Source organism: Equus przewalskii, chromosome 7, assembly GCF_037783145.1.
Source record: "Equus przewalskii isolate Varuska chromosome 7, EquPr2, whole genome shotgun sequence".
NCBI lineage: Eukaryota > Metazoa > Chordata > Mammalia > Perissodactyla > Equidae > Equus > Equus przewalskii.
In genome coordinates this window covers 89,720,957-89,741,568 of record NC_091837.1, presented here as the reverse complement: position 1 = coordinate 89,741,568, position 20,612 = coordinate 89,720,957, and the positions used below count along the sequence as shown (strand labels likewise).

General features: G+C 34.9%; 1 long non-coding RNA gene across 1 annotated transcript; it reads right to left on the bottom strand.

Annotated features, from left to right (window-relative positions):
* Positions 1–7,342: 7,342 nt before the first annotated feature.
* LOC139084945 (uncharacterized) lies at positions 7,343–18,913 on the bottom strand. The gene is made up of 3 exons (XR_011542885.1): positions 18,817–18,913; positions 10,817–10,897; positions 7,343–10,485 (listed from the first exon to the last, which is right to left on the bottom strand). It is a non-coding gene; the product is annotated as an uncharacterized lncRNA (long non-coding RNA).
* Between the last annotated feature and the right edge of the window lie 1,699 nt (positions 18,914–20,612).

Genomic DNA, 20,612 nt, shown 5'->3' with positions numbered 1-20,612 from the left:
TGTGGTGCCCCATTTGATTTTGGAATTAAGTTTATACTGTCTTCCTAAAGTTAGTTAGACAACTTTAGCTGATTTTTTTCTGGAACAAATTATAAAAGAAATAATTATTACCTGTTTCTTGAAAGTCTGATAGAACAACTTGTAAAACAATCTGGATTTGGGCTATTTTGAGAAGCAATCTTTTATTACCACTGATTGTTAATCTCTCAAAATTTTACTTACAACAACTTATTATATAAACTATAATTCATTACTATTTATTGATGCACAATTATTGAGCAATATTTTAATAATGTTCTTAATTGCCATTATGTCTGGATTCATTTCCCTTAATCCATTCTGTATTTTACTTATTTGTAATTTGTTTTTTACAGATTAGTCTTGGCATAGATTATTCTGTTTTATTACCTTTTTCAAAGAATCTACTTTTATTTTTATTAACTGTCTATTGTTTTTGTCATCGATTTTTTCCAGTTCATTGATTCCTGCCCTTATCTTTATTGTTCACCTGTTAGAATTGTGCCTGGCACGTGGCAATCACTCAATGCACATTAGTTGTTGTTGTTATTGGCTAATCTCCTTCTTTCCTTCGCCCACAGACTGTCAAAGTAATCAGTGCTAAGAGTTTGGGGTGTATTGTCACACACCTTTATCTACTGTCATTCACAGCACAAACACAAATGCATGTGAACACAGAAATAGTATTTTCCTTTCTATAAAAAAATAGTGCTAAATTAAATATTACTTTGCAGACTTTTGTTTACTTTTTTTCTGAAACATGTATTATTAAGAATCCCTTGGGGACACACTTTTATCGAACTGCTATATTTTAATAGACGCATAGTTGCCTGGAATGGGTATGCTATAACTCATTTGAATTTTACCTTTTTAAAATCTTTCTGCTTATTTCTGAGGTGAGATGTGTGTGTGCATGGGTTTATTTTATTTTATTTTTATTTTTTAATTTTTTGCCACTACTCTCAATATTGCATAAAAGTCCCCATATTTGATCTATTATTTCTGTAGAAATAAATTCCCATATGTAGTAATATTTCTGGACCAAAAGATATGTGCATTTTAAAGGTTAAAATGCATGAGGTTAAAATGCATGGTGAGATTCCTTTTTAAAAGCTGTAACATTTTATCCTCCTAACAGCAGGTTATCAGTCTACTTTTCCCCCTAGCACAGTGTGGTGGTTAAAACCATGCTGGTGCTAAACTACCTGCGTTCAAATCTCAGCTCCACCACTTACTAGACGTGAGCTTTGGTCAAGTCTTTTAAGCATGGTGCCGAAATCATCTTGTCTGTAAAGTGGGGGTGATAATAGTACTCCAGCCTCAGAATGTGACAAGCATTAATGTAGTAATATTGGTAAATGTTTAAATTGCACCTCGCATCATGTAAGAGATCTGTGTTTGTTAAATAAATTTAAAAACTATAACTGTGTAAATTTTACCTTATAATTTTTTGATATGTATTTCCTTATATATAAAGAGGATTGTGCCCTCGAAGGTTGAACGGTTGTCACTTGCTATATTGACAGAACACTGCTGTTCCTTTTCCTATTCTGTTCTTACCATAGTTCAAAGGAAGTGGCTGTTCTGACTCATATTAACATCAGGTCATGGTTCCATTCTTAATCTTTTGAGAGTTTCAGGCTATCTTGACACTCCAGTTTTATCAATTATGGTTTATGCTTTTTAAGTGGTTAATTATTTGTTCTATATTATATCTGCATAGTTTAGTAATTGAATGAATATATGTGGTAAATTCAATGAAGACACAACAATTTGACTTTAACAATATGACTATGTGTTCAAGTAACCGAAGAACAGTCTTGATTCTCTGATTCATTACAAAGATATGCTCTTTACCTGTGTTGTTCGCTGAGGTATTCCAAGCGCCTAGCTCATAGTAATCTTAAACAAATGTTTGCTGAGCGAATGTTTGGATTGCTCTCTTGTTCCAAAGAAACTTCTCGTTTAATAAAAAGAAAAGTCAAGGAAGCAAATAAGTTCTAAAACAAACCTTATTCCTGAACTCATCTGCTTAGCCTGTTTTTCTGATTGCTCATATTATGTATGCAAACCTACCAGTCTTTGAGGTCTGAGTGCTGGCACTGGACCCCATCCGGCCTTGGCATAAAAGTCCTCAACCCCTATGGGCCCTTAGTCTCAGCTGCTGCTTTTGTTTGTTTCTCCATCTTTGTTTACTTTAATTTCTTCAGCTCCTTCTGTATTTTACTAGTGGAAGAATATAAGAGAAACAACGCAAAAGGCATTACGCAATGCAATGAGGTCAAGATTACTTGGATGTGTGAAGATCACTGAACAAAGAAAATCAATCTAAAAAGCTGGATTTGTGTTCCAACTCAAATAGGTTAAACTCCTTATAGTTTTTAAACTGCATTATGCTGGTTGTATAATATTTATATTTCAAAGTTGGAAAGCAATAGATACTGTCATAAGACAAAAAAATGGAGAAAAATTTATAAAGGACAATATACTTTGCTTTTTTCAGAAGCTAATGTCTTTATTTTTATCAAAGTAATATATGTGTGTAGAAAAAAGTATAGAACATTATGGAATATTCTTACATGAAATATGTAGTGTGTAAAAAGCCATGTCCTCTGTCCTACTTCTTACTCTAGTCTCATTCACAGAGGTCATATTTTTCCACTTTTCCCTGTTTGAATTCTTCTGGTTTGTTACTTCAGCAGCTTTCAATAATACGCTTGTGCATCTACTTTTCAATATAACTCTTGACACACGTATTGCTTCCCAATTTTGAAAGTTGAAAGTTTTGCTTATTTACATTATCCTCCTCCAATTTTCTACCCTTCTTCCTTTTCATTTTGGCCAGTTAAATTATTTGTAGTGCTATTGTGTTCCTTTTAACTTAAAAATTTTTACTTAACCCTCTATTTATGGGTGGATTAACAGTAGAAAATATCCCCTTATTTTCCACTTTACAAAATAAAAGCATCTGTGCCCTGCTTTTTTTAGATCTCTTTCTCTGTACTTTTCAACCATCCATCTTCGGGCCACTGTGAATTTACTTTCACATCTTCAAGACTGAGAACATTTCAATCACGATGGATAGCCCAAATGTTGGCTTCTGCGTTTTGTCTCTACATTCATTCTGAACACTGTGGGATCATACATAGTGGGTGAAGGTCATTTTTATGGGTGGAACTTTACTTAGTCCCCCTGTTTGCAGCCATACTTTTCCATTCCCTCTAAGACTGGAGACTTAGAAACCAGAAATGTCCTGTGGTCTCACCATGAATGCAGACAGCCATCGCCATTCAAATGTCTTGAAGAGAGATTCTACACAATGCTTTCTCCACTAGAATTCATTAACTTTAAATTTCTATATGACTTTTTCATCTATAAATGTGTTGACATCTCTCTCCTCCATGTGGCTGATTTCTCATTTTCTTTGTTATTGTAAGTTTATTCCTCTTTTTAGTTCCTGGAGTTTTAGGAAGATAATATCTTGAATCAGAAGGCCTGCCAAATCCTTTAAAGCTTGGCTTAGGTAAAGCAGGGAAAGAGAACAGGACTTATGACCAGAATACCTAGACTGAAGCATGGCCTGGCTCTCTGCTTACTAGCTGATTAACTTTGGGAAAAAAAATATAATATATATTCTGAAAAAGTCAGTTTCCTCACTTATGAAGTAGTAGTAACAGTATGTTCCTCGAAAGATCATTTCAAGGATTAAATAAGACAATGCGAATGTGCTTTGCAAAAACTTCAGCTCTACATCACGTTAAGTGTTGTAACTTGTAAAAACCATTTGTTTTATTAAAAATCCTCGATGAAAGATAAACCTTGACCTGATTATTTTCCTTATTCCAATATAGAAATGGAAATGCTTAACAATGTTTTAATCCTGGTCCAAAATTATTTTGTGTAGGTATAGGGAATTCTGAGACCTGGGCTATAATACAAAGGGCCACAATGCTTAAAAGTCAATCACGGGGTGGAGTCTGTGACGAAGAGCTAGTGGCAACCATCTAACGTGTGTATACACAGGAATAAATCTTTCCCTCCCGCTCTTTCCTCTCGCTTCTTATTGGTTCCAAAACCTATCAAATTTACGTCTTCAAAAACTAAGACCTGTTCACACTTCCACTTCCAGTTCCCCTGTCTCAGCTTGACACATTCTCCTCTGGATTTCTGCCACAGTTTATAGTTTTCCTGTCTTCAATGTTGTCCTCTCTGGTCCATTCTGATACAAGGGTATTTTTTTCTTTTAAAATCCAAGCCTGCTATTATTACTCTGAGTGAAACTCGATGCAAAGCCCTTCCCTGACTTCTACGATGCTCTCCGCCTCCGCCGGGCCGGCAGGGCCCACTGGGGTCAGGTCCTCTCATCTCTGCAGCTCCAGTGCTGCCTGCCCTGCTCAGACACGACCCTCCCTCTACCGGCTGATAGAGTCAGGGCTACACTTTTTACCTTAATCTGCCAAATTCATTTTTACCTTTAGGCTGTCATACATACTCGGTCATCAGAGTGAAATGCCTCTCCACTACCCCGACTCTCATTTTGTGATTTGCGATCTAATAATGGCCTAATCTTTTTAGGAAGTTAGACAAGATCTCTCCTGTTTGACAAAAAAAGCCCAACAATTTTATTAAGTGTGTCACCTATGTTCCCACATGCCCGGGATTAGTTCTATCATAACACTTATCAAGTAATAATAATCAACTGTCATAATTGCTTATTAATATATTTTCAAAGATCAGTGTCATGGACTTTCTAAGAGTGGAGACTTGTGGTTGGATTGCCCGGGTGGGAAACTAGTCTGCATGCCTGCCACCCGTGTAGTCTAAGGCAAGTTACTTACACTCACTCTGCCTCAGTTTTCTTATCTGTGAAATAGGAATAATAATAATATCTACCTCAAATGGTTATTGAGAGGATTAAAAAATAGTACATTTAAAGTTTCTAAATTAGGCCTGGGCATACAGTAAATACTAGAGAACTGTTAGCTATTTTTCTCAAGTTGTTATTTATTGGTCTAGCCAGTGGTGAGCACAAAGTAGGTTTCCAGTGATGCTGAACCGTGAATGGTGATGACTGCGCATGTGAGGGTTGGGTGCTTGTCACGGGGTCCCCCTGATTACTTTTACGTAGATTTTATTACTGTATGCATTCATTCTCTAAGCTGCTTGTTGGAAATTAACTGGATGTACAGTTAGGTGTTTTGTTTTAAATATTATAAATTATTAAATAGTTGAATTATCATGATAATAGATGTATTAAACATACTCTGAAAATAAATTTGTTGGTGGCTTCTGGAATTATAGATGATTTCTGACTAACAGTTCAGTTACTTAAGATGCCCTAGATGCCCTAAGAAGTTTCAGTGCTCCTATTAATGATGATAAAAATTTCCTACTCTATATCACTAAGCATTCATTAATAAATCACAACTCTGGTGTGAAGTTTTCCTGTTTAGGGAGTTACTGAATTATTGCTTCAATTTGCAGTAGTGTACACATGCTCTGAGTCCCTTAATATTTGTGTCTTTGCTGGCTGGCTCCCAGGTTGGATTCCTTCATTAAAGAACAGATCTAGGGGAGAATAAATAGAATCCTTTTCTCGATCATGTGTGGCTTCAAAGGAGGCGGGCAAATGATTTTTTTATTTGGCTCTTGAAAATTCTGTAAAAATGGAAATAATTGAAAATTGTTGCGTTATCTTTTAGCCGTCCTTTGAATTGTGACCATACGTATTTGAACAGCGTCGTCAGTTTCCCGTAGGACTGTATTGTGGCTAGTTCTTATACCGGGTAAATGACACTCAAGTCTTAGTGTGAGGACTTTGAGTTAAAATCATATGGTGAGGATAGACACCATTGTGTACCCAGTCATTACATAGGCCCTGTTGAAATGACTTCTAATGTTCATACCACACTCAATAATTAGACTTGTTAAGCACATATAGCCTTATGAACCTCTATCATTATCATTATTCAAATTAATTAAAGGGATTCATCTGTTCACATATTTAATAACTAAATATTGTGCATACTAAAAGAGTGCATATTAAATATTATCTCTAAAAATTATCTTTGGAGCTGCTAATTATCAAACCAAATCCAATCACTGTTCATGAATTGCGTTTGATTGTCATGTCTCTTCGTTTTATTTTAATCTGGAAGATTCCCCCTATTTTATTTGGCCCTCTCATGACATTGACAATTTTGAATAGTCTAAGGCAGGTTTTTTTGTAGAACTATTTTTCTAATTGTTTCCACGGGATTGTTAGATTTAAATTTTTTTCTTTTTGCAACCATGTTTCATTGATAATAATGTTTATTCTCATTACAAAGTAAACAATATCAGGTTATCCTGCTATTGCTTATGGTAAGCTTAGTCACTTGGTTACTTTGATGACCACCAGACCTCTCCATTTTAAAGGTAAATTTGTCCCTTCGTAATTATGGTTAATATTACGGGGGATACTTTGAGGTGATATGAATATGCTATAGGAATAGCTTTGACATTCAATGATGATTCTTAATGGACTTAGCCATTAATTTTGGTGTTGGTATTATGATTTTCTGTTTTAGTAATTCTTTCTACATTACAAACTGCATTCTTCAATAAATAAAAGTTTTTCACTCTCTCCTTTCTCTCTTACTTTCTTGGTCCCTTGCTCTCTATATGATATTTTTGTAGACTCATGGAATCTTATATTTCATCCATTTTTTTAAAATGTAGAGATTGGCAAACTGCAACCCACAAGCCAAATGCAGCCCACCACCTGTTTTTATATAGGCTATGAGTTAAAAATGTTAACATTTTTTTAATGATTGAAAAAATATACAGAAAAATACTACTTCATGATATATGAAAATCATATGAGATTCAGAGGACAAGGAGAGGAAGTTGCGTGATTTGAACTCAGTTAGCACTGGCACAGTGGGGAGAGAAGTCCCTCGTCAGAGAAAGACAGGGCTCCTGCCACGGCAGTGTGACTGAAGCTAACCAGGGCCCAGGGAGGCGCTGTACCCTTTATCCTCTCTCGCTCGTGGGTCTCCTACCTTTGCATCTCCCTGGCCAAATCCAGCTAGGAGCCAGCTGTCAAAGGGGTCCAACAGGGGCAGCCTCCAGCGTCCACAGCAAGACCGTGAAAAGGGGAGGTGGGTTGGGGAAGCATAACCACTGAAAGACAGTGATTTCTGCAGAAAAATGGTGGCATAGTTGGTGGTCTAGAGCAGGTGTACATTTTATAATGAAATTCATATTACCTGACTGTATGTTGAAAATCCCAACATCTATTCTAATATGAAATAAAATATAGAACAAATGGCAGCGAGAAGTATTTAGTTTTATTTATTTATTATTTCAACAAATATTTGCAAGCTTGAGAAATTCAGTTTTATCAAGCATTTCAGGGTATTTAAGAAGTGTACTTCAAAAATTTGAAGAATTGAAAAATATCTACCTAACTGAGCTAAATATTATCTATTGAGCCTCTGTAATATGTCACAAGTGATTTATATACATTATCCATACCATAAAGATATTGTTATTATTCTCATTTTGTGGAAGAAGCAGCTGAGAGAGATGATTAGTCCAAGATTTCACAGCTAATAAATGCCAGCGCTTGACTGAAACTCAGGTCTACCTGTTTTCCAACAATTATGTATTACGGTCCCTTTTTCCTTTAAAATTACATTAGCCCAAGTGATTGAGGGTCATAGAATGATAAAAGCATAGGTGGTTGGAAAAGACAGTGTAGCCGAATGATGCACTTTCGCTAGATTAGAGCTTCTACCACCTTTGTGGTGGCACCCACACTTAATATCTATCCTTTTCTTCAAGAGACTGTTAAAAATCATGTTCCACTGTAGAAAATATTTCTCCCAGGGATTTCATAAATGAACCTAGCTGGCTAATTTTGCATTCTTCAAAAATGTGAAAGGACCTGTTGAGAGAAGGGAGTGAATGCAGGAGTCGATCCTCTTTGCTTCTGCTACCACATTTCATGGTTACTTTAATTACTTTCTACAAGCAAAATGTTCAGTAATTATAAAACTTGAAGAAGCAATTGCTAGGTGTCACAGGCCTTGTAGTTGTTCACAAGGCCCTTTTCAAATGTAAATATAGCACACATGTATCTATTCACACACAGAGGCTTGTCACCTGCCATTTGACATGGCCAGCATAATATGCCCTGCCGTGTATGCAGCAATGAAAACCTGCTTCTCCTTACAATACGTTGTCAAGAGAACATCTCAGCAAAAGTTGTATAACATGATTCCTCTAAAATCTCCTTTGTGTTTGGTTTCTATACTGTGTTCTCTTGAAATGCCAACCAATGTTGCAAATGGGGGTCGCTGTCCCAGGTGCAACCTGCTGCCTCAGTCCACTGATGGCTTGTTGGATTAAAGTATTAATTTTGTCATATGTTTGGACTAAAACATGTAAACCATCAGGTGACAAATTTTGTCACTTTCTTATTAGAAAAAAACATGACAGATGACTTTTTTTTTAAACCAGAGTTCTCTTGACAATCAAGACTTATCAAACATTTACATGAAAGTACTGTAAAATAAACTTTTTTCATCAGTCAGCTAATTCCAGATGGTTTCCAAATTTCTTTAAATTTAAAAAAATTTCTATAAGTTTTCATAAAGCAAATTAATACTGGTATGAATAAATAAGATTTAATACACTTGAATATATATTTTCCTACTTCTAGTTATTCCATTTCTCAGTGCATTTCTAATCACATCAATTGCTGTGCTATTAAAACAAAGGTCATTAATTAAACATTAAAATAAAAATGAATAAAACTTGTCTCACATATACATTGTTCCTGAAGTCATACACATCAATTTCAACTACCCTTGTAGCATTTATAGAAGTAAATATTATAACCATGCCCTTAAGTTTAAGGATTTGTGTAGATCAATTGTGAAGAATGGATTTTCACGAATTATGATCAGTTGTTTCTGAGTGACAGATACATTACCAGCTAAGGTTTTACTAATTTCTTCGCATGTACTTCATTTGGCAGCTTGTTTTTCATTACATGCACGTATGGCATTGCTTACCTAAGTGCGAGGAATCGCAACCACATTTGAAGTTTTGCCGTACGAGTCTCAGCTGGATGTTCCAGAGTGACACCCCATAAGCCACCCAACAGTAGGGAGAATGACTAATTTGTCTGACAACTTAGTATGTGCCTGGGAAATTACATCTATTTTTTAACTTGAGTTTTCAAAAGATTCTGCACAAGTTAGTGTATTTTATTTTAAATTAAGACCCCTATTATGTATACTGATTTTGAGAAAAAAAGGATTATGCCTATTTTATTTGAAAACAAAAATACACACCTGGTTTCTAGTTAATAACATCCCATTTCTGTCATAGAAAATGAGCTCATCACAAACCCAAGCACCTGTTGATAGCTCCATGTCCCGGCAATATATTTTATCTTCCTAATGGTGACTGGAGCACGTGCAATAAAGCCATGATTTTCTGAGCACAATTCAACCAGTAAATTGTTTACTAATGACAGACAGCAGCAGGAGCTAACTTTCTTTGTCAATCACAAGCTTCCCTTTTCTACTGCTGTGCTGTTCCAACATTGGAGGGACCACACAGCTCACTGTAAATGCAGTGTCCAAAACTACAGTGGTCTTACCTCAGATGACTAAGTTTCTTCAGTAGACCCATGGGTATGTGGACAAAACCTGAACTATGGAGCGATTCAAGTAAAAATCTTAATAGTTTATGCAAAAATCACTGTCTTTTAGAGGAAAATTATACTGCATGTTGATAAAAACCTAGAGCATAGATGTGGTCATTCTAAACCCCATAAAACATGCTACTGCAGGTGAGCGGAAGCAATCACATTCTCCTCTGCTTTTAACTTCCATATTCAGATTTTCCTTTTATAGAGAATGGGAAAAGGATGTAGCTAAAACCATCTGTACAAAACTGATATTTCCTCATGGAGGCTGGTACATTTTCAAAGGGGTCAATGGAAATTTTCTTCACTAAAACTCAGCCCTGTAGATTCAGCTACATTCCTTGGGAGACAAAGAAAGTCATATCTAATATAATTACCTAAAAATTCCTCCTCTGTCTTTCTTGTGTCCCTATTGGCAGTGTAATAATTAGTCAAGACCAGATTAGGTCGGATAAACACAATTTTGGAGTATAAGGTTGAAAGTATGCCTCTTTCTGTTGTTTATTTCCTTAAAAATTCTCCATTTGGGTGTCGTAGAGGCCAGCCCGGTGGCACATCAGTTAAGTTTGCACATTCCGCTTCGGCAGCTTGGGATTCGCCACTTCGGATCCCGGGTGCAGACATGGCACCGCTCGGCAAGCCGTGCTGCGGCAGGCATCCCACGTATAAAGCGGAGGAAGATGGGCAGGATGTTAGATCAGGGCCAGTCTTCCTCAGCAAAAAGAGGAGGACTGGTGGCAGATGTTAGCTCAGAGATAATCCACCTAAAACAAACAAACAAACAAACAAACTCCATTTAGGTGTGGTATTATTTTATTTTTTAAATTGTATGTATACTTTAAGGCATCCTACTAAGACAGTTCTCAGGGCTTTCAGCAAATTAGAATCAATTTGGGGCTTTAAAAAAAATATCAGTTGCTGAGCCTGACATCCTAAGGTTGATTGACTTGATTAGAGGTAGGGCCAAACCCCCTGAGGAGATTCTAATGCATTCAAGAATGAGGCCCACTGAATATCCTCGTCCTTGCACATTATTTTCCACAATTGCGTGATGAGCCCCTGTCGGCCTCCGTAAAGGGAGTCATTGATTCCTACCGGAAAGCCTTCACTCAGAGTGGTGCCTTCCACTGTCTCAGACATTGTCACTTCTTCCTTCCTCTCCTTCCTTCCTTCTTCCTTTGAATAATTGAAGGAAAGAAAAAAAGACACAAATAAGAAATTTAGAAATATTTCCTTGAGACTTTTAGGCTTTATTTCTAACTTCTTTTAGAAATAGTACCACATTTCACTTCCTCTCTTGCCACACAATTGCATGGCTGGCATATTAAAGATAGATTTGCCATCCCTATTCTCTGCTCTAGTTTCTGTGGAATATATATGTATTTATATCCTGGTAACAGGAGATGGGAAAAAAAGATATTTTGTAAACCTTCGATTCAATTGGTTTCATTTGGGCACAAATTTCCTGCATTCTTCCTCTTTATTTTAATTTTTTGAAAGGTAATCTTAAATCTAAGTGTCCTAATATGGCTGTAGAAAGAAAATAATTTAAAAGCATAAATATATATTTATTAAGTTAAGTGAAAAATAAAACTATATTTTTGACACATAGGGACTTACGGCTTTTGCCCCCATTCATCCCTTGATAATAAAGAGAGAAAAAGGAAGACATGAGATCCAAAACTTGGGCCCATTAGAGTGAAGTAACGCAGAAGAAGTGAAAGAATTAAGAGATTGGAAAGAGAACTGATATCTTTAACTTACAAAGGGGTCATCAACAAATAGCATCTGTACTTGATGAATGGAAAATTATACTATAGGTCCATCATTTAGTTTAAAAGCATAATCAGTAGAGGAAATAAACATGATGATAACAATAATGATAAGATGAGTAGAAGGGAGGCAGGTCAGTGAAAGTGTGAGTCAAATATTCATAGTGTGCTGGTGATGGAAGAAATAGTGAAAAAAATATAGGTTAAAGACAGAGACATTTATCACACGTTCAAAACAAGAACAGCTACGAAAGATAAAGTGATTTTAGCAGCAGGATGAGTGCAGAACCTGACAGCTAGAGGCCCTTTATTTTTATTCAAAGCAATCTTTTATTATTTTACTTTTTAATCTGTGTATGTGTTACTTTTAAAAATCTACTGGTTTTACAATTGTTTGGTATTTGAAATAACTTTATTGCTTTTTCTTTCTCCTTTCTGTATAAATCTTAATATTTTAGTTCACATTTTGGAACCAAGCACTACTGCTCTTGGCTTTTTTGCTTATGTTTTCTGTTTTGTTACATGAAGCAGAATTGTGAATATTAGGAGGATATTTCCATAGTTACTTGTTTATATGGAATTTTGCATTATAAAAAATTAAGCTTCCCAAAGAAACTGTTTTTCTAAGGAAATTTTTTTGGTTTACTTTTTAATTGTGAGGTATTTCATACATACAGAAGAGTACATAAAATATGTACTGATGTTTACTTAAGAAAATAATTTTAAAATAAATAGCTGTGTAACCAACAACCAGATTAATCAATAAAGCATAGCCAATGATTTCAGCTGGTGATCTTATGTTTTTGGCATTTCTTTGATTAGTCATGAGGTTGGGCATGTTGTCCCGTAGCTATCAGCCATGTGTATATTCTTTTTTGGGAAATGCCTGGTTAAGTCTTTGGCCTCTGGTTCTATTTGACACCCGAAGCCACCTTCAACTCATAAACTAAACATGCCCATGTCATCATTCCTTTGAAAGTTAAGCTTATAATTAAAACACAAACATATTAACTTGAATTACTCATCATGTTGTAAGTATTTTAGTTCAAATAAGATTTTCATAACAGTTAACATTCTAGAAGAGAGAAAGGACGTGAAAATTTAATGTCCCTTGAGGTAGAAGAATACATTTTGTTTATATCATAATTTTGCTCACAATTTAACTTTGCCCCATGATTCAAACTACGAAATATATAGGTTTCAAGTGAAAATAGCTGGCCTTCTCAATATCTATTAGTGTTTTCTGACACATCGTGTTGCTAATATTTAGAAAACTTTGTGCTTTCTCATCACTCCTTCATTCAGTCCACGTGTCCTCTGTCTCAGGCATCATGATGGATGCTATTCAGATGAGAAGACAAACATTAACTTCCTCTAGATGAAGGATTACGTATTAGATAAGTCAGGGACAGAAAATGACTTTACAAGAAAAAAGGGCGTAAGAGCTTTCTTTATAAGACTTCAAAAATAATCTGAATATATGTAAATATCGTTGATTCTCGTTATCTATGGTAGTTGTGTTTTATAAAGCTACCGTAAACATTGAATTAGTGGATACCGAACCATGGCTCCTGAGGGATACAGAAATAGGTTCCCTAGAGCCTCTGGTCCCAACATTTTCTACAACCAATTAATATATAAGCTTGTTTTATGTGTGTTTCTGTTTAAAAACATCTTATTTAACATATATTATTAATTTATTAACATTGAACTCACGCACAACAGGACTATAACTCACACCTGCCTGGAGCTTATCTGACACACTTAGTTCTCTGTAAGGCGCATGACAGCCTTCTTGTGCTTTGGAACACTACACAGCACTTCAACTGTACACTTGTGGGCCATTTTAAATGATGAAATCCCCAACAAAAAGCACAAAAAACCTGGCACTAAACATGCGGTGGAAAGCACACTTGTTTACAGCATGAGGGCTGAAACGAGAATGCAGAGCACCTCGCTCCTGCACCTCAGGTGGGAATGTGCACTTGGGGCCACTCAAATTTTTCCCCATTCTGCACATGACTGCAAATGACTCTGAAAGTGGCACAAATGTTGTTGGGATTTACAAGTAAATTTTGGCAAATAGGCAAACTTGCAAATCCTCAATCCATGAATAATAAGAATCAATTGTATTTTCATAGGTTTGAAAGCATAAATGTGTCCTTCTGCATAAAACTTCAAATAAATACAAGCTATTTTCTAAACTATTGGCCTTCATAGGTGTGTCAAAAATCCAGAAATAGCAAAATTAAAACCACTAGATTTATAAAATAGTATTTAGTAAGAGTTTATTGTGCATATAAGAACAGTTTTCAAACTGGGAGCTTACAAACCCAAAACTGATAAAAAGCTCAGAGGCAAGATGTCACAGGATGGCTTAGAGAGTGAAAATGAGGAAGTGTTTTAATGTTTACAATGCTTGATTATTATGATGGGTTTTTCCAGATGGCAGGGGATTGGTTAAAAGTGATTTTCTTATACAGCTTTTGGTAGATGACTTAAGTTTCTTTTATGACTATCAGAAGCATTTACAAGAAAAAACCTGTGATAAATTTTGCTTATGTTCATGAATTAAGCTAGATTTAGTTTTGCTTATGCAGCTTAAATGGTTTTGTCTGCTCAGGGAATTCTCAAGTTTGGTCTCCATTTTGTATTTTACTTTAACAGGTGAGACAAGATGAAAAAAAAGACAAGATGGCAAGTGTGACAAATAGTAATGCAAGAATGTTATAATGGATGTTTTGTTATTGTTGTTTTATGTGGTGGGTTATCATTAGCAGTTGTGAATTTCAGAGCATATTAGTCAGATTTCCAGGCCGAGATGCAATTTGTGTGTGTGTTTTCTTTTGCTTTCCAACTATTCTTTAGTCAAAGAATGAATCTACTTTGATTTTTCATCCACTGTTCTCTTAATATTCCCTATTATTATCTTATTGTTGAAGTACAGTCATAGATTTCTCACAAAGAAAAGAAAACTTTACTGGATAAAAGTGTATAAATTCACAGCATTAGGATGTGTCCCTAACTTATTCTTTACAAAAGTGATCACAGCACAGAACTGGCTAATAAAAGAATGAGAATTTGAGAAGTAGATAAGTATTTTAATCACCAGACAGTCCAAAATTGAGTCCACACTTTTCCATCACGTTTTGGGAGCAAAGATGAGCCAAATCAAAACAGAGTAAAAAAACTTGGCACTTTCCAGAAACACTCCAGGTTTATCCTTTATGAAGTGGCATTTTATTCAATTTGAAGTTTTATGGTTTTTCAAAGGTTCATGCTCAAATTACAAAAAAGTAAAAACAAACTACTTAATTATGGGTGTCATATTTTTCTTTTCAACAGTACAAGAAGGAAGTTTAGGCATAAAAATTAATTTCAGAATATGTATATGCATTTTATTTTTGTTTTCATTATTAAATTGAGTGTAGATTAAAGAGTAAGACAGCTATTCCTTGACCTTCTAGACTGCTGTTTGCTAGAGCATTTCTTCATTTTCATTAATTTATTCATTCACGAGGATATGCTAAGTCCCAACTATTTGAAGTTACGTGTATGCTTGAAATGTCATTGTCATTATAAATTTTGTATCCTGTTCTGTGGAAGAAAATTTGCTGATTTGCTGATTAACACTCAATGTGTGTTGGTTTTTAATTGCTTAATTAGTTTCCCTCATCTTTCAAGTCATCAATGCATGTGCAGGACAACAGTGATCACTGTGTGATGTTGCTAATTTTTCCAAGTAACCTCAGTTACAGATTTGACTGAATAGATCTGTTATTTCCTATGATTATTTTTTACTTAATTGTTAATTATATACAAAAAGAGTAATATTTAGCAATACACATTACTTTAGGGATGGCGTTCAATAATTTAAAAAAGGATAGTGTTTGCTTGTTGTCGAACTATCAGAGAACATGACATATATTGAGGATTTTAAGACCTTGTAGCTCTGTTGTAAAATCAGCTGGCAGCTATTCTGCCACAGAAATGAAAACTGAGATATTGCTGCCTTACTATTAAATGGTAGGTTTGGCCCTGGAGAGCAAAGAGTTTTTGTTTGTACAGGAAAATTACTTGGGAGTGACAGAGATTCATTTCAAACCTTTCATGAAGTTTTGTATGATTTCCCCAGAGATCTCTCCAGGGGTCAAAGCAGAATGGGGAACACAAACCTGGCCTTTCTATTCTTGCTGGAAGGGAAGAAAATTAATACAGGGGAATTTGAGCTATATCCATTTCGCTCACAAGAACAAGCTCTTGTAGTAGGAACTGTTTACTTTTGAGACCTTTTCATCTCCACCCACTCCTGTTGCCCAGTTTCACTGGTGTCACTCTGACAGTGAATACTAACCAGGCCAATCATAATATGAATATGTCCCTGTCCCTCTGTGTTCTTCATATAACACCAATATGTGTTTGGTTAATCAAGGGGGTCAACACTGTTTCCAGTACCTAGTCAATGCTGGGCACCAAGCAAATAGATAATTTCTGGTAAAATTTTAATAATCTTTAATGTAAGCTAATGACCACATACAATAGTCTAATAATTGTTTAAAGCAGAAAAGCCTAATACATAAAAATTATTAGCAAGGAGACTCATATTTTAATGGTGGGAGGACAACATAACAAAGTTTCAATGGGAAGGTAATTTGGAGAGATCCATCACAATAAAAATGCAAATGCTTTCACCTAGGAGTCATATTTCTAAGAATTTATTTTTAGGATATTTGTTGCGGCACTCTTTAAAATATTAAAAGATTATGAATCATAAAAATATCTAAATACCTCATAAAAAGTAGTTAAGTATGATGCTTTGATGTAATGAAATGCCATGCAGTTGTTAAAAATTATACGGTAGCTCTATGCATGTACTTTCACAGAATATCCAAAATATACTGATAATTGAACAAGATACAGAAAATTATGTAGAGTTTGCTATAGTTTGTAAAAAAAAAATAACAGAGATGCCTTGTGTGTATATACATATTCATACAAATACATTTAGATTTGTATGCACATAGAGTACTCAAGATACCCAAGAAAGGTTGCCCCTGGAAAGATAACTGAGTGGCCAAGTGGCTGTGGAAGGAGATGAGAAGACTTCATTTTTAATTTTGCCCTCTTGAAATGTATTGCTTTATCAAAAACAATTCCAATTTATAAAATTATTGCCAGAGCAAAAATATAATTGACAGTTGTAATGAGTGACGTTTACTTTTGTTGTGAAATGTATAAGAATCACTTTAGTGTTCATAATTTGTTCTATTTGATACATTTCAGAAATTTTCAGAACCTTTGTACCATTAATTTGGAAAACTCAAATTCAGAAAGTTCATTGTTGAAAATAATAGAATTAATTCAGTGGATGTGATGTCCCTATAAATATATCTAAAGAGAATGAGCAATTAAATTAACATTTTGAATTGTTTAAGTAATGTTTGTTCTTATTTTAACAGCTCATGATTCATAACCATTTTAAAAGATCTGTTTCTCTGAGTAAGTTTGTTTAAAAGTTTCCCTTAAATTACTATATACAACCAATAATTTGTGATTTTTAAAAATTTACCTTTGAGTCATACTGTCAAGTGACACATGGTCATTTTAGTGAGCCCACTTCAAGTAAAATCATTTAAATATTGGAAAACCTTATTCTTTATTCTAGAACAATAGAAAGTATGTTTATGTAGAGTGGAATATAGTTTAGGTTATTCGTGAAATTAATATAACATGAAAATAGAGAAGGGAGAAAAAGAAAGCAATTCTTTATAAAAAATAATTTCAGTTATTAAATACAGAAGTAATGATAGAATTAGAAAAATCATTTTGGAACCACCAGGATAACAATTGATTCAGGTGAAGATCGTCAACAGATACTAAACCGCAAGAAGAAAGATGTTGGAAGAAGTTATTCAAGTGGGTCCCCATGTCACCTCCAGAGGTTGGTCACTAATACCAAAGGGAAACATTTACCTGTATAATGGAAAGAACTGGGGGTCACCACCTTACCCAAGGGAAAAAGCTTAGCTTAGCCAAGCTTTCAAGATGATGTTCTTCCTAATGTGATAAAACAAAAAGAACAAACTGTCACCTTGTATTGCTGAAGAAGCATTGTTTATCTGAAATCTAATCCCGACGGAAATAGACAAACGCAGAATATGGAAGCAAAATCAACAGAAGAGTGTGGCCTTGACTTTCAAAATAATCAATGTCACAAAAAACAAACAGTGAGTGACTTTTGTAGATTAAAAGTTGCTAAATGGGCTTAACAACAAAATATACCATGCAAACCTTAATTAAATCCTGGATCAAATCAAAACAGTTATACAAATACATTGAGCCATGGAGAAAACATCAACATGGATTGATTGTAGATGATATTTTAAGATTATTGTTAATTGTCTCAGAGTGGTAATGGTACTGAAGTCATGTAGAGAAGGTCTTATGCTTAAGAGAGGCATGCTGAAGTATGTATGTCTGCAAGTTACTTTCAAATAATTGTACACTGTATCAGGTTACATAGGCACACATATTCCTATGTTGTTTGACTCTACGTGTTTTTATTTATAAATATAATAAACTTGATCATAAACATGTATCTGTATCTATATATCACAACCATCTCTCTTTATACATACATAAATATATATAAAGGTATATAGACAAATATGTATATCTCTACATACCTATATCTATATGAATCCCAAGATTGAATTTTCCAACCATATCTCTGTGTATACAAATTCCATGGCTGGTTTCTTCATGGATTAAAACGTCATCTACGTTTATTGCATTATTGGGGAAGAGAAAATGACCAGTGTGATAGTTGTTTCCCATTTTCCCTTCCCTAGCCTAGATTTATTCTCCAATCTTCCATGCCTTCATCTATGCCCCAGTATGCTGACCTCTAGATACACTGTGTCATTGGAATCCTTTGTTTTGAAATTTTTTAAAACTGGTTTTTATTATAATATGAAGCACAATTATATATTTTCTGGATATCACAGTGTTGATTATAATTATAACTGTGTCGGCATTATTGTGAGCATAGTGACGTGCCAAGCACTGGGTTAAGGGTTTTGCAGGTCTCTGATACACTGCGGTTCACTAGCGGTAGGTATCTATACACAACGAGAGCTACAGCTGTTCTGTGGCTCCAGATTCTCTGCAGCTCATCTAAGGGTTTGTTGAAAAGGAGTAAATTTCCATAACAAAACACCAGGCATATGCATTTTGCTTTTCATTAACTAACTCAGATATAAATATGTCTATTATAACTGGCATAGAGTAAGATTCTGAAATAAAGTGCTAGTTATCCCTTACCAGAGATAAGTCAGAGGCTTGTCCTATGTGGCCAAGTGTCTATGTTAACCGGCTCCAGACCCATCTCCTCTCTGATTTGACTGTAGGCACATTCTGTAGCTCACTGTTCATACTCCCACGCTGTTGTCCAGTTCCATCTGCTTGGATTGACTGCATTTTTAAATATAAGAATCCTAAAGCTAACTCTATGCTTAGACTTGCTCAAGTCTAACTGTCGTCATGAATTAGATTCTAAGGAGATTTTCTTATTTTAAAACATTCCTAATAATGTTGGGAATCTGCTTAACTCAGGAATAGCTGCTTTCAGCCATAAATCTGTGAAGAGTAATTAGGATGTTGATGAGAAAATACTACTGTGCAATTCCGAATAATATATCCTAGGCTCTAATGTGAGTCCTTCTGGCTGTTTGACTTGGGCAAGTGTTCACATACTCTGTACTTCAGTTTCTTTATCTATAACATGGGAAATAAAAAAATTCCTCCCTCGTAGTCTTGAGAAGATCGAATGGGCAAATACATGTAAAGAGTATAGAACAGTAAATGGAAGAAATGAATCACTTAATAACATTACCATTGTTACTACCAGTAGCAGTATTGTTAGTAGCATTATCATTATTAGTCAAGGTGATTTCTGAATGGAACACAAGATGAAAGTGAATTTTATTATAGAAGAAATATATGGACCCAGTGATGTTGCAACTTTATTAAAAGGTCCCCCTCTACACCTCACTAAAACTATTTAGGGTGTTTCCCTACTTAAACATTTCATACTTTCATGATATCTCTACTATCACCCAGTGAATACTGCCTTACAAAAACGTGAGGCTCTGTTCTGTACATACGCAATGATTCAAACACGCATTCTTGTAAAAATGAGACAACTCCACCAAATACGTTAAAATATTAATACTTAGTATTGAGATAATTTTAAGAGAAAAATATCTTAATGAGTGCTTCATTAGACATCCTGATATCTGCATTTGAAATAATCTACTGGAAAGTGATTGCCATACAAATATGTTTTGAATAATGATGATCAAACACTGTTTTAAACAATTAATATAATTTAAAGAATTTACTGTTTTCTTGTAGAAAATAATGCACACCCTTGAGTTCATTTGCTACATGAAGTGAAACCATTTAAACTGTTAATTAACGAAAAGCTCAATGCACAATGAAGAAATCAGCTTCCCTCTCTGAAAGATGTTTCTCCATCCGTCTGTTGATATCAATCCTTTTGGGCCTTCAAATGGCTTTCCAAATGTTTCTTTTTAATCCGAGTGAAACATTTTAATAATTTCTAGAACGTGATGCCAAAAGGTTAAATCTGAATATCAAATAACTCTCTAATTCCTAACAGCTGAAATTTGTGCAGTTAATCATGCTTGGGAAAAATAAACCTCAAGACTATGGTGTGTTCTATTTTGAACCCTAGCAAGAGCAAACCCAGCCTGTTGACATCCAGAGCAGATAATTTTGAATAGCTTCTGCTCTATGTGACAAAATTAGTTTTAGTAATAATCATAAAATGTATATAAAATGTGTAATGTGTCAAAAGAGCTGCAGGCATTGCTTTGTCTCCACTTTTGCCTTATTTATTAATTGATTGATTGATTAAGCTCCACTAGATCAATACTTTTTCAGGTCAGTAAAGGCACCTCACTTCAAATTCTTAGGGAATTCAGAATAATTAAGAGCTAGTGGCTGGTTTCATAAATATATTGAAAATACTGAAAATTCCTCTAAATTCCTGCAGGATAAAAAGCGTGACTCTATTCAACAGTTTCCATATCTGC